Genomic DNA, 13,979 nt, shown 5'->3' with positions numbered 1-13,979 from the left:
GCTTCGGAAATTAAATATAGTACATTACACAAGAATTAATTTTTTTGTCGTTGTTGTGGATATGAAGACGATATTTAGATGGAATATAAGTATCCGACGGTGGTACAAAGGAAAAAAGGAAATTACCCACTCACATTTTTATGCATAATATAATTAGCAGCATACTCGACTTTAGTGATTTTGAACGTCGTGACTCAACTGGGAGGGAGATTTGTGACAGATGTAAAACGCGGTGAGAGCCGGATCCGTGAGGATGAGTGGAAAGGAGGTAGATGGAGCGAACGCGAGTCCTGAGCGAAACGGGAAACCCGTTAATTGGGAGTAATTTCTGGGGTAAAATAATACACGAGCTAATTGCGTAACGCGAAAACCAGGTCGACTGGTTCCACCAGTGTATATGCCTAGTGCCTGCCTTCACTTATTCTTGGCAGTAAACTCTCGGCTCGTAGTCGTGTCTGGTGCCCTTCTGCTGCAGGGGTGCATCGGGCGTAAAGTGGATATCCATTGTTCCGTATACGGCGATTACGTCTCATCGACCTAATAATATATAATTCTTATTTCCGATAGGGTGAATTTCTCCGCAAACTCAATTCAGGGGGATTATTGCATTTCAGATTCGTTGAATTACGTCCCCATTTTATATACTTTATCGGATTTTCACTGCAGGTTTACATGATATTTCTTTCTTTTGTTACCTTATAAGTATTTATATGTATACTCATCCTTTGAGATTGTTGTATTGTTTTTATCAAGTTTTATTTCGCAATCAAGATTCTCGATTCCATTTCGTCGCTTCATCGTATTGTGCTTTATTCGCTAAGCTTATAAGATCGGCTTTCTATTATGTGAAATGAGTTTTTAATTGTTTAAAACGGAGTAACAAAAGATGGGCATGTTTCTTTTTTTTTTTTCTCTTATCTTCAAATCGCGATCAATCAGATTTTGGATCAAAAAGAAAAAAATATTCAGTGAGTCATGTTAAGAAATGAATTTAAAGTTCAATACTTATTACCTATCCTTTTTTTTTTCTTCCGAATGAGACACGCCTTTCACTTTCTCTTATTCGCAGTACCTACATTAGTTTGATATAGTATCTAATGAGGCTATTAAAAGATAATTACTTATGTAGGTAGCCATTCCCGAAGTTACGCTACAACCGAATTAGGGTCTGATCTGCGACAGTAATTGATATTTGCAAACACTTTGACACCTAGGATGATTTGATTACTAGGTCTGTTTTAATTTAAATAATCAATTTTTGCTTGCATCCAAAAACGTCATTATTACGATTTGGTTATTTTCTCTCTTTTGCTACCCACATTTCACCATTGGTTCAGAAAAAAAATCAATATTTATGTATTAGCTGGGGTAAAATGCGATAAAACTCCGATCACATGTAGTTAATTAGCCATAAGTCTCCGCTATTCATTTGGAATGTTTAAAAGCACATTCAAATCTCAATAAATTCAATAAAATCGATGAAATTTCACCTTGTGGGTATAATATTTGAGTCGCATGTATACGCAGTACATACTGTTATGAAATGTTTTATGTGCCATGAAACGGAGGGGATTAATGATTTTGTGGCCTTGGAGATGCCACATAAACGGGGAATGAAAATCCTTTTCATCCTACACGCAACACTGCAATCGATTGAACGGCGTTCGAATTACGTTTGCAACTCATGCTCATTGCATATTTTATTCTTACGGAGTTACTTAAGGTCCTTTGTTGACATTTTACCTTCAGTAATTTTTCAAAGAGTAGATTTGTCATAAAATGATAGGAGAACTTAATAGTAGAGCGTTGAATTCCCTATAACAATACGTCTTATCAGTACACTAATGCGTTGACAAGTTATAACATTCCACAGTTTTAAAAACATTTTTCTCATGCTATTTATACGTTAAGCTCGTAGGATCGTCAATAATTACAAATTGCCTGAAGATGATTGGCCGTAGCCGATCGAAACGTCGCAACCATTTAAATAATCAATAAAAATATATTTTACCATGACCAACTTCGACGAATCATTTTTAATATATGTATATGTACTTGTGAAACACATTTTCCAATTGAACCATTCGGTCGGTTGAAACCGCAATGCGTTTTTTAAATTGGGACATCCCGTGCACATGTATATATACATTATTTTTTCTCAATCCTTGATCAACCGAAATCGTCGAGCATTAAGTTTACCGCAGTATCTTGATCAGAAGTAAAACATCCGCGTCACGGTTGCGGTCTTCATCGGTCACCAGGGCCAACTTTACGAGCCGTAAAGTGTCGCGAAGGAGTGGAGTTGAAGTTAAATTAGGGTGTCGGTACCACAAGCCATTTGTAAGCTCGTAGACATCCGAGGAGCTGGAGCCTGACTCTGGAGGCTGAAATGGTATCACCTTCAACGTATATACGCGTGCAATTAAGTCCCACTTGAGCACCCTGAATTTCTACGAACCTACGAATATGCCCACACATACGAGGACTTTACACGTGTAAGACGCGTGCATACATGTGCCACTCGAGAGGAGGTTCAGCAGGTTGAACCTGGACGACGGTCCTTAGAGGACGCGTAACCTTCCGCCTTCTCGAATGGAAATCGGCTTACGGCGGTCCCTGTAGGATCGATGTTGGCGTTCAGCAAATACTTGGTCGACCCGTCGGTGGCGGCTTGGGACTTCCGACATTTCCCGCCGCCCAAAACTCCACCTTAGAAGTGTTGGAACGAAAAGTGGCGATTTAAGCCGTGCCGAAACCGTTTCCTCATCCATGCTAGTACAACGTAGTATACGATTGCAGAGTCGAGCGCTTGTGTATAACGATTTCCGAATTCTGACTCTTAATTATTTTAAATTTCATTTGCCGAAAGTCTGTTTGGCGAAATACCCACTTTTAATGTAACTGCCGTGATCACGTTAACAGTAAGAGTCTGATTCGAGTAGGGCCTTAGAGTTTCGATCACATTGAAGTTAGGAACGTTATCGTAACGATTCCTGCCGAAGAAAAGCTGTTACTTTGCGATTTTGGAATCGTCTGAAATTCATTAAATCTTAATATAACGAACCACACTCATATTTCAAAAACTTAGTTCCTTTAAAATCATCGCAAAATAAGAAAGATAGTGATTTTTTCTCAATGTTTCGCTACGATAACGTCACTAACTCAAACCTCATAAGTTTCGCGGGTACAGGTTTACCTTATACCTACCTTGCTCCGAAGAAGGCAGACGTTGTCCGAAATTATCACGTACGCAGTACCCGCAGCGACCGAGAGCAATACAGTTGAAACGGTATGTTTTCACCCCGAAGCGAGAGGGAGAGAATTAATGAGTAAAGAATCACTTAACAACGTCATCAGACTTGCCCCTGGGTGACTAATTACCCTTCTTAGCTTCGCGCTCTCCTCCGCAACGTCCAAATAACAACCTGCAGAGCTGTGTAATTTGCACTCACCCGCCCGTACGTATATATATATATATATATATAATATATATATATGCGTTCAACGAACGAAATACAAGATTCTGCACATCCTCGGCGGCAGGAGGCTACCCTCGAGCGTTGCAGTGTCTCGTAAAATTGCGTACAGTCTACGTGCAGAGAATCTTGAATCGATACATCCACCTCGCGCAAAAATGACTCGAGATCTTGGTTACGCGTCTCTATAAGGTGGGCTTTATGTACCCTCTGCAAATCCTCCAAGACTCGATACCGAAGCTGATATACGCGTGAAGCGTGTGGCTCGAGATTAACGTGCATGAACGCCTCACGCGCAGATCATATAGCGCGGAATACCCGGATATTTCGCATACGTCGTCGATATATCTATCCGATTCATTCGAATATAATTTGACTGGCTGATGATAATAATATTTTCTAACATTTGAGAAATTGGCTTTCCGTACAAAATTATAAACTTGGCTCGTGCACTTTTACTTCTCGATTTACTATCTTATTATATACACACGCGATACGGTGTCCAACGAGGAGGCGTTGAACCGTTCAGATATATTACGGGATATTGGCAAGGAACCGGTAATAGAGGGCTCGGCCAACTTCGACGGTCAATATCTGACCGGTAAATGCATTTCACGCTTTGTGGAACAGAAGAAAGCAAAGGGGAATTTCTCTTTGTCCGTCATAAATGTACCTGTATCTGTAATAGACACTTTTCCTCGCTACTGATGCAGCAGCTCGAGACCATCTAGAATGGACTAGTTTGCGTAATCGAATTTGATTTACGACTCCTTCATACTCCCGTGAGATTCATCCGTGGTGGTTATCAGGATTCTCTGTGCCGCGCTGGCTGGCGCAGCCTGCATGAAAGTGAAGTACACGATCTAGTGAACGTTATTACTTGAGAGACGGTATAAGAGAAGTACGAGGCTGAACGGGGTACCATTGTGTTTAATTCTTTCCTCTCACGTCTCGGCTTCGACCGCCTTATATTCGACGATGCTGTATATATGTATACTCTTCTCGCAACGTCTTGCTTTCTCTTTTTTCCATTCCCCCTCCAATTGTCTTTTCTCTCCTAATTATTTCCCGCGCCCTGTTATTGCCATAGGAAAGGATTCATCGTACACCTCTCGTCCGGGAGATCTTTAACTTACAGGCAGACGCGACTCGCGATTGCTAAGATTGAATTGCCTCGGTGATAGAATAAGAGCAAGAAACGAATCGACGAAAGTGAACAGAAATTTACAAATTGCAATTTTTCTTCGAATATTTGACAATTCTCTGCAGAGTAATGTTATTTTTTTTTTTTTGATTGCATGCTTGTTTTTTTTTCTTCTTCTTTTAAACTAAAAAACGAGAAACATTTTCGAGTAGTCTCGAACACTCGTTTCGACATCTGTTGTCAAACATGAGCATTTGTAACGCTATGACTATGCAAAAATGATATTTTATCCGCGTTTCTGAAAGTCAAAGTTTAACCAACCTCCATATCTTGCGTTTTCTTGTATATTACTCCATACTCCGTGCATCCACTTCATAAAACTCTGTCTATAATTACACGAAGTACGTATCGTGAAATAAAATATACGTCGACGCACCTTGAACCTGTGTACTGGGTATGCGTAGTAACGTGCAGGAAACGGTGGGTAAACGCATAAAACCATGTTCATTATTCCATGGAAAATGTGGTTGTAGTCCCCATCTGCGGTCCCTCGTCGAGTAGATCCCTCCCTCCCCCTCGGCGCTCACCCCCTTGCCACCCTCTTCGCTCTTTGCTTTTCGCCTGAATGCAACCGTTTGTTGTACCTACCTGAATACGTACTCGCATACCTACGTATGTACGTATGTATAGAAATGCAATATCGTGTATACCTGTATTACGCAACGCGTTCAGAATCTATGCATATACATACAGAGGGGAAGAGTCAAGGCTTAGGTCCTAAACAAACCAGCCTAGGTTGAATTTCATTACAGCGATCACCCCCACTAAGCTGTAGGGGAGACGGGTCCTAGTTATCACAAGGTCCATATCTATGCACGCCGCCAGATATCGGAACGATTGAACTTGTAGTTCAATGTTTGAAACAAACGAATGTTGCTAATTACATTATCGCATCATAGGCGACCTCGCAGTCATTGAAAAGCTGAAATTGAACCTGATAACTAATTATTTATACTTACATGTAACTGGGAATCTGAGAATTTTCACTTGTGTTTTAAAGTTTCAGAGTATATCCGGGAAAAGTAAAGAACCGGTGATATTTTTCCACACTTTTTATAACTATAGTCGTACTTTCACTTTGTTGTTGGATAAAACAATGATTGTTCCCAGTTTAATAAGAAATGGAATAACTCGTTCGGAATACCATATAAGGTGTTTGTACCTAATAGGGGTTTTTATTTGTTTGGGCGCCAGTTTTTTCTCTCGACGACGACGCGCCGTTTGGTCGTCAATTGTAATTCGGGTCGGTTGTTTTCTGTGAAAGTTGTATCCCTGCGGAAGAGTTTTTATTTTATCATCGAACGAGGAGGCAAAACTATCGTATTCTTAATAGGAAAAATGGCGCGTCCTCCGCTGTTTGGGAAAAATCGTGAAATCTTTGTCGACGGTATAGTTTTCGTTCGATATTGTCGCAAGTATATCAAGTTTTCAGTGTGTACATATACATATAACATTAGCCATCATTCATTTTTCTTATCGAAAGACAGCAGTTTTTACATCCTTTTACGATCCAGTTCCTCGTCAGCCTGCATCCGTGCTGCATTTCATGTTACAGATAAGACAAACACGGATAAACATTGTTGGTGATGTGAGCAAAATTGTTCCAAGTTCTATCGACGAGAAATTTCAGCCGTTACCCGAAACTGTACTAAATCACTTGGCGCGAGACGGCGAGGGGGTGAAAATACTTGAATGCACACGGTGGGATCTTACTAATCATTGACTTAACCTCGTGTACAAATTGTATCACGCATTTAGGCGCACCTGCCTTCGCGCCGCACACATTATGTACATTACAGGTTCACTCACACGGTATAACTTGCGTAACTTCGGCACTGCCCGAGTGTAAGGGAATCGGCGTTTACGCCGGATCAGGCATTTAAATGCATTGGCGCCTAAAACCGACTGATCCGTGCAAAAGGGTTTCAGCGATTCGCCAAGCGAGCTGGGCTTTATAAACCTCTCCGCGTGCTGGTTCAACTTTGAGCGCGTCAACAGTGAACGACGGTCACGAAAGGCTTCAACTTTGAACCCGAGACCCCGAAGAGTATAGGTTCAGGTCGTACGTATGACAGGGTTCGTACCCATAGGGAAAACTTGGAAAAATAAAGCTGGAATTTTAAGTCTGTCGAAGAAATAAACTCGTTCTTGTACAAAGTACTGTCGATCTTAGGACAAAAAAGATGCACTTAAAATTTCGTTTCGTCGCACCGCTTCATACATTCTATGTATATTGTTTAATACCAAATCTTCTTACGTTTTTTTCTTGTGGAAAATCGCGGGCTATTGTTTGTAAATTGATAGTAAGGCAGTAAGATAGTTACTAGGTAAAATTAAAGATAACAATATGAATGTGTTAAAGAAAATCTGAATAGGCATCGTATTTCTTGAAAGGTTACCGAAGAAAGTCTTACTTTCAGGTTGGAATGTCTGGAAAAGTCGGGGAATTTCACATTCCAAAAACGTGCGAACCCTGTATGACCTCGTCAATTATTGCTCATAATATGACGGGCAGTCAGTTCCTGAAGTTCTTCAGACGATGATTCCTGCAAATTTGTTGTTCATTTGTCAAATGCCAGAATTAGCAGTGAAAAATTCATGGCCATTCCGACGAAGTTGAGAAGCGAGCAATGCTGCGCCATTCCTGCATTTGAAAGTTATACTCGACGGCTTGATCCACCTCTACGTATAATTCGGTTTATATGGCATAGAGGTAAAAATGGACCACAGCACCGACACGCCGGCGGCGTCGAAATTGCACTACTACTCATACGTATACATGAAAAGATAATTGACAACGCGGAGCTTCTGCTAATTGAAAGTCTATCCAATTTAAAGTAGATTAACCGACGCTTGTGCATGACGTCTCATCCCACGCTCCAAGCTCATTGCTGTTGCCGCTGCTGAGTTTTTTCCTATTGCCAGGGATAAAACTCTCTTGAAATGGCCAATAACGTACGCCGTCGTTCTAATTTGGCGGTAGTCGAACCAACGCTCCGGGGAATCCTATATTTTCGGGGTGATCGATTAGTACCGATCCATTTGACATTGCGGGTGCATTGCAGCCGATGTAATGTTACCAGCCTATATACGTTATACTTTTGAGTCTTAGATATGTAGATGTCCAGCAAGACATTTCAGATTCATATGCGTTCGTTTTTACTCTCACGATTAGCTAATGATGTTTATCTCGGTGCATCGCTAACGCTGCTGCTTATTCGGCAAGATTTTGATATCCTCTGTCAGCGATTAAACAACGTTTAAGATTCGTGTGCGTGATTATTATAAGTTTCGTGATAATAAACAGAAGAAAATTAATCTTTGTCAAGAAAGTTTGATTTTACCGTTAGGAGAATGCTATTTCAAAAATTAAGGAACGTAATGTTTTTTATTAACTGAATATCAAAATCGTAGATATTCTAAATTTTTGAAACATAATAGGTAGTTGTAATTAAAGTGAATCAGTAGAATGCACAAAGAGTATTTGTTCCGGTTTTTTATTATCTGAATAATTGAAATCAGATTTTCTTCAATTTTGAAATAACACTCTCCTGGTTGCAAAATCAAACTTTTACGAAGGATAGTAATTTTCATCTACTAGTGTCACTTAACATACCAATAATCACGTACACAAATCCCAGGTACAAAATCTCTGCAGACTTGTGCTAGAGAAATTATTAAATCGTTATTATGCAATACTACAAAAGCAAACCTTAAGGGGGGTGTATATATTTTTGCATTGTTTTGATGCATGACAAATTAAAAAATAATGAATTCAACCCAGACCATTCGATATCGTAGACTACTTCAACTATCTTTTGTTTGATTCTTTCTGCAGGGATCTCTGAGTATTTCTGATTTCGCCTAAATTTCAAATTGATTAAAACACGGCCGAAGTGTATCTATCACTATATCTACAAGATCCGGAGATATTCTATTGCGCAGTATTTGATAAGCTTGAAATCAGTAGTTGTTGACTACGCAATAAATAAAGAAAAATGACCAAAAAAATCTCTTGCCATTTCGATCACCGTGAAAAACTGTATACAAACTTTATTGAAAATTAAATTGGTTGTTCGGTTCGAACAACAACGGAGTTTTGAATAGCGTACTTTTTCATTTTTTTCGATCAGCACTTCGACGTTGAAAAACTACATTTTTCGCTCCATCGAATCGGCTCGGTTACTGCAAGCATCACCGATACGCTGCGTGCAGTAACGTCTACTACTCCTATTACACTCATCCAACGTGTAAAGGAAACATTATTATTACCATGGATAGTGTATATTTTACCTGCGGTTGTAAGTCCTCGATGTATACGTGCTCGTGCCATTTCCCTGATTTCCGTGAATAACCTCCGGGAAATTTTATACCTTTTTCCTTCTTCCTTTTTTCCCCCTCTTTTTTGCCTACTCGCCGCGGCCTGCAGCCGTCAGTTACCGTTCGATTCAAATATATAACGTCGGAATCAAAAATACGTGGACGGTGGATTTGCATGCGGGTTGAATTCTAATGGAACGCTGAAATTGGATCAAAGGTTAAGAAGGTTCCGACGATTGAGTTTCGCGGATGTTCGCCTGGTTAAAATGCTGCGGGGGCCTTCGAGATCCTACCTGGGGGCGGAATGGAAAGGAACAGAAGAGGCAGCGGCGGGGAGGGTAAGGGAGGGGCACAGGATTGACTTATACCTACCGTCCCCAGTCATCCCCCGCTCGCGACTCATTGAACAACCCGAAGCATCGACCTCGTGGCTTCCGATGTTACCTAGTTACCGGCACTGGAGCATGCGAGAAGGGGTCAGGAGGATTTTATCCCGGAGCCGGAGGGGCGCCGATGCGGACTCTTCTTCTTCTTCTTCTTCTTATTCCTCTTATTCCTCTTCTTATTCTTATTCCTATTCCACTTCTTCTTCTTCTCCTCTTCCTTTTCCTTCTCCCTCCTTGAATTGCACGAGGCTTTCACGGGTGGTAAATGAGAATGATAATGGGGTGATCAAAAAGGGGCAGGTATCAACGGCGGGGTGAAACATGGCGGCAGGTGAAGCAGGCAAGTCGGGAATAAAGTGAGGGAGGATATGTATATATATATATATAAGGTGGGTCTAGCTCGCGGATTTCTCGCCGTTGCAGGCTAGGCTGCGGTGGAGGCAGTGGTCCGAATTCGCCAAAGGCCGAAAGAATAATAGTCGAAGAAATAGCGGCGATAACTTCTGCTCTGTCGAACGGGAAAAGTCTTGTTTTTGTACTTTGGTTCTTCGATTCGGTTCCTAAATTCGCGGTTCTGTTCTCTTTTTCTTCATCTTCTTCTTCTTCTTTGTTTTTACACACCTCCTCGCACTTCTATATGAGTACTTTCACCCCTCAGACAGTTTATTATTTCAGCATCGCGTTTCGCCCAGCCCCGTATCCACTCGACTTTAACCAACTCGAATTGATCAATCCATGAAAACCGTCGTCGGAGAGCTCTACCGCACGATTCGTCTTACTAGCCTGTAGAAAATGTAGCCTCACGCTTTTCTGTTTCCTCTTACGTTTCCCTTGAAAATATTTTATACCCATGATAGGCAAAGCGTGTAACTTCCACTTCGTCGCCTTTTGTCTTCCGAGATCATTGACGGCCACGCGTGTTTTCCGCTTTTTTTTATCAAATCACTGGGTGCATCTATCCAGTTTCTTGCGCATTTTTACATCGTCGACGTATACAGGGAACAAGCTCTTATCTCGACGGCATTTTCGTATACCGTGTATGTCATATACTTCCATACATATAACACCTCTGTGTATATCGTGGAAAAAGTAGCATTCAGCATGTTCGATCTTGCGATGACAAAAAGTGAATATTGCAACAACACAACGGGTTTATATATATATATATATATATATATATATATATATATATGTATGTATGTAGTATACGATACCCGGTGTGATGATTCCCGCGAAATATGCGGCGCTTTGTCAGCGTCTCTATGTGTAATATATTTCGCAGAAGAACGTCAGGAAACTCCATTGTGGCGTGGTGTCATTACTGTGGGTATATAATCAATATCTTCACATTTTTCATCATGTTTATACGACGTATAAAATCTTTGTGTCGTAATATCCAGGCTGAAGTCAAACCGCAGACCACCACAGTGCCGTAGCGTTTACGCTTTTAAAATATACTTTTGGTTTATTGTCAGCCACACGGCTATCAGACGATCCGCATAATTCACGTTCCATCGACGTTTGACGACGTTTGAAGTACGGGCAACTCGGTCGTCCACTCGTTTTGATCGTAATCTTTCGGGACTCGCGAGGAAGGATCCTCTTCACCGTTTGGCCATTCTGTTCGACGAACAAACACGCCGAGTCAATAATTTCGTAGGGAATCTCAGCATAGACTAGTACCTACACCGAACGGTTATATACACAGTAGCGATGGCCATTAAGCTAAAAATAATCGATGCGTCGATTAATCGAGCCCAAAAAAATAATCGAACACGACTCGATTGAATCGGTAATAATTGATCGATCAACAGATTATCTCTTTTTTTCCCTGAAACTGCAATGTGCGTGTTAAACCAAAATTTCGTAAGTTTCATTACGCAGTCTTACTGCCGGAAAAGTTTTTTGGTAATTTACAGTTTTATTTGCAATATTTTTCAATTTCAGGCGAAAATATTCATTTATCTTTCACTTATTGCATCAAATAGGTACTTGGTAAGTAAGACAATGATAATATAATTCATACACTCGTCACATAAATTGATATTGTACTTGATCGTTAATAGGAGTCAAGAACAAAAACCGATTTGCGAGGAGAAATAACCGGGTTGGTCGATTGTTCGTGTTTGCAAAATAATCCATTATACTCAATCAATCGGGCAAAAATAATCCATTCGATCGAAAATCGATTATATTTAGTCATTCTTACAGTACACAGCCTGCATACATTGCGGACAGTATAGCGACGTCTACTTGTCGTTAGTACGCAAAATTAATCTCCGGAGTTGCTTCAGCTGGATTCGGTGGTCCCCATGTGCGATTTCCTCTGATCGCTCCCCCTCTACCCCCACCCAGCACCCCTTTTCCCTTTCCGGCGTTCATTGTCAGTGCGGCCCTCTCGCCTCGTCGCGGTGTTCCGATGTAACCAAGATCGCACAGGTGATACCGGTTGGCGGTCGTGGCGTTCACTTCGTCACGTTGGCAGCGGCACCTCCGTTCTCCACCCCTCCTTATCCCTGTCGCCTGATCCCCCAGCGATCCTCGCATCCTCCCACCACCTACCCCTTTCTCGAGTTCGATCTATCTGGAACAGAGGCAATATCTTATAGAATATACGTGCCGTGGAAGAAAAGAATGAGAGCCGAGTTCTGTCCCCGAGCAAATAATGACCGATGGAAAGAAATAAAGGAATGTGCCGTGGTTTATTTCGCCGCGGGTTTCTTCCGGTTCTCCCCCCTTTTTACCACCCCCCTCCCACACGCTATTTCATCACTCTTGTGGTTATTTTTTTTTTTCTTCTTTTTTTAAATATTTTTCCCTTTTTTCTTCATACTGTCGCCGGACAAACGCGAATGAAGTGATATCTGAGACGCGAGACGTGGGGTTTTAATAAAATTGTGCAGGATTGCGTAGGAATTAAATTTCTAATGTTTCGCGAAATTATGACGGAACGCAATTTCACTCGGATTTGAGAACAGAAAGCCTCGGCCTGATGTACCGCATCCAGTATGTGCGTGCGTGCATGCCTGCGTCTAGGGGTAGGTATTGTATATACCTATACACTGTGCGTTGAGGATTCCTATCCCTTTGTCAATTATCCGATGGATGCGAATTAACCTCTATAAATATAATTACTTTCTGCCCAGCGCATTAACGCACGCACAGTGATATATGAATTATTATTTTCCGCAACTAATGCCGTATACGGTGAGAATTTGCGGTATTTCGGACGGACCAGATGTAATAACCCTCTATATCCATATACCGGAACTCTATTCACGCTAGCCGACCTCGGTCATTAAATTTCGAAGCCCGCCAACCTGTCGGACGAACGAACATCGCCTAACGTTCATATCCGCGTTTTGGGAATTGGTCGTTATCTGCAGAGGGATGAACGAATAATACTACAGCCGTCTCGGGCGTTTCTTATCAACTACACGCATTTCTCAGTTTTTATATTTTTCAATAACTTCCACACCAGTCTGTATAGAGCCGATCGATTTATCGACAAAACGCTATCGTGAAACTCTCGCGAGGCACGGAAGACCAGCAGGAACAGCACCGTGCATACCCTATCTATGCGTTGCAGACCGGTTATCCCGGCCGTATAAGCACGTCGAGAAACTCAGGCATCAACGCGGAGGGGAACGGAAAGGGTGCCAGCGGCGAGAGAGAAGAGGAGAGTGATCTCTATACGAGGATGAACAAGCCCGAGACTCGCGATTACATGTATACTCCCACTCGATGTACTCGGGCATACACGGCATACGCTAACTCAGGTACCTTACACAGCGGAGGACGCGTATAGATTCGATCGCGTCGATGCTGCACAGGATAAGGGCTGTGTTCGAGTAAAAGTAGATGATGTCTGAAAGAATACCGTCTTTGCAGTCATCGTGAGTTTTGCGAAAAATCCCATACATATTGCAGCCGCCGCCGCCGCTGCCGCGTGTTCTTGAATAAGAGGTCACCAGTTACTACCCTTTCTTCGTCGTATGCACGGGGTGCTTTGCGGACCATTTCCATTACCGCGAGAAGGACAAGGTTTTCGGCTCAGCCGAGTAGCTAAAAAAAACTTGAAACAGTTGCTGCCTGCACTTATATATTGTAGTCGTCTATGTCTACGGTGAAAGCAAAATCTGATCCAGCGAGGTGAGGCTGGTGGCCTTTCCCAGCTACGACGTGTCGAGCCATAATTCTCTCGCTTTTTTTTTTTCTTTCTCTGCCGCTCTCACTCTCTCTCTCTCTCTCTCTCTCTCTCTCTGTCTCGCTTCTCTGGGTTTGAGTTGTGCCGCAGCATGTATTTCAACGGCTAGCGTTAATTAAAAAATGTATTTTTGACTCGATCCAATGAGCTGCGAGTAAAATAAATATTATTCATACCTATGTACGTACCTTTTATTTACCGAAAAGCTATTTCCTCTAATATTAGGCATACGTACGTACGTACAATCGTACGTCGCTATTGATTTTACGTGTCAACTGTATTTTGTTAAATACAATTTTCGTCAAACATTGTTTTATGCCGGGGAGGATTGAATAATAATAGCAATAATGATAACGAATGAATCGAAAAGTTCATTACCTTCAGGC

General features: G+C 41.6%; 1 protein-coding gene and 1 long non-coding RNA gene across 2 annotated transcripts in view; one reads left to right on the top strand and one right to left on the bottom strand.

The window, feature by feature from the left end:
• The window catches only part of LOC124299919 (cadherin-87A), a 163,944-nt gene that overhangs the window by 8,114 nt on the left and 141,851 nt on the right, over positions 1–13,979 (top strand). The gene's annotated exons all lie outside the window — the stretch shown is intronic.
• Positions 2,070–3,442, bottom strand: LOC124299921 (uncharacterized). The gene is made up of 3 exons (XR_006907105.1): positions 3,208–3,442; positions 2,459–2,709; positions 2,070–2,384 (listed from the first exon to the last, which is right to left on the bottom strand). It is a non-coding gene; the product is annotated as an uncharacterized LOC124299921 (long non-coding RNA).

Source organism: Neodiprion virginianus, chromosome 3 (assembly GCF_021901495.1).
Source record: "Neodiprion virginianus isolate iyNeoVirg1 chromosome 3, iyNeoVirg1.1, whole genome shotgun sequence".
NCBI lineage: Eukaryota > Metazoa > Arthropoda > Insecta > Hymenoptera > Diprionidae > Neodiprion > Neodiprion virginianus.
The sequence above is the reverse complement of the archived record's forward strand: the minus strand, read 5'-3'. Positions and strand labels throughout refer to the sequence as shown.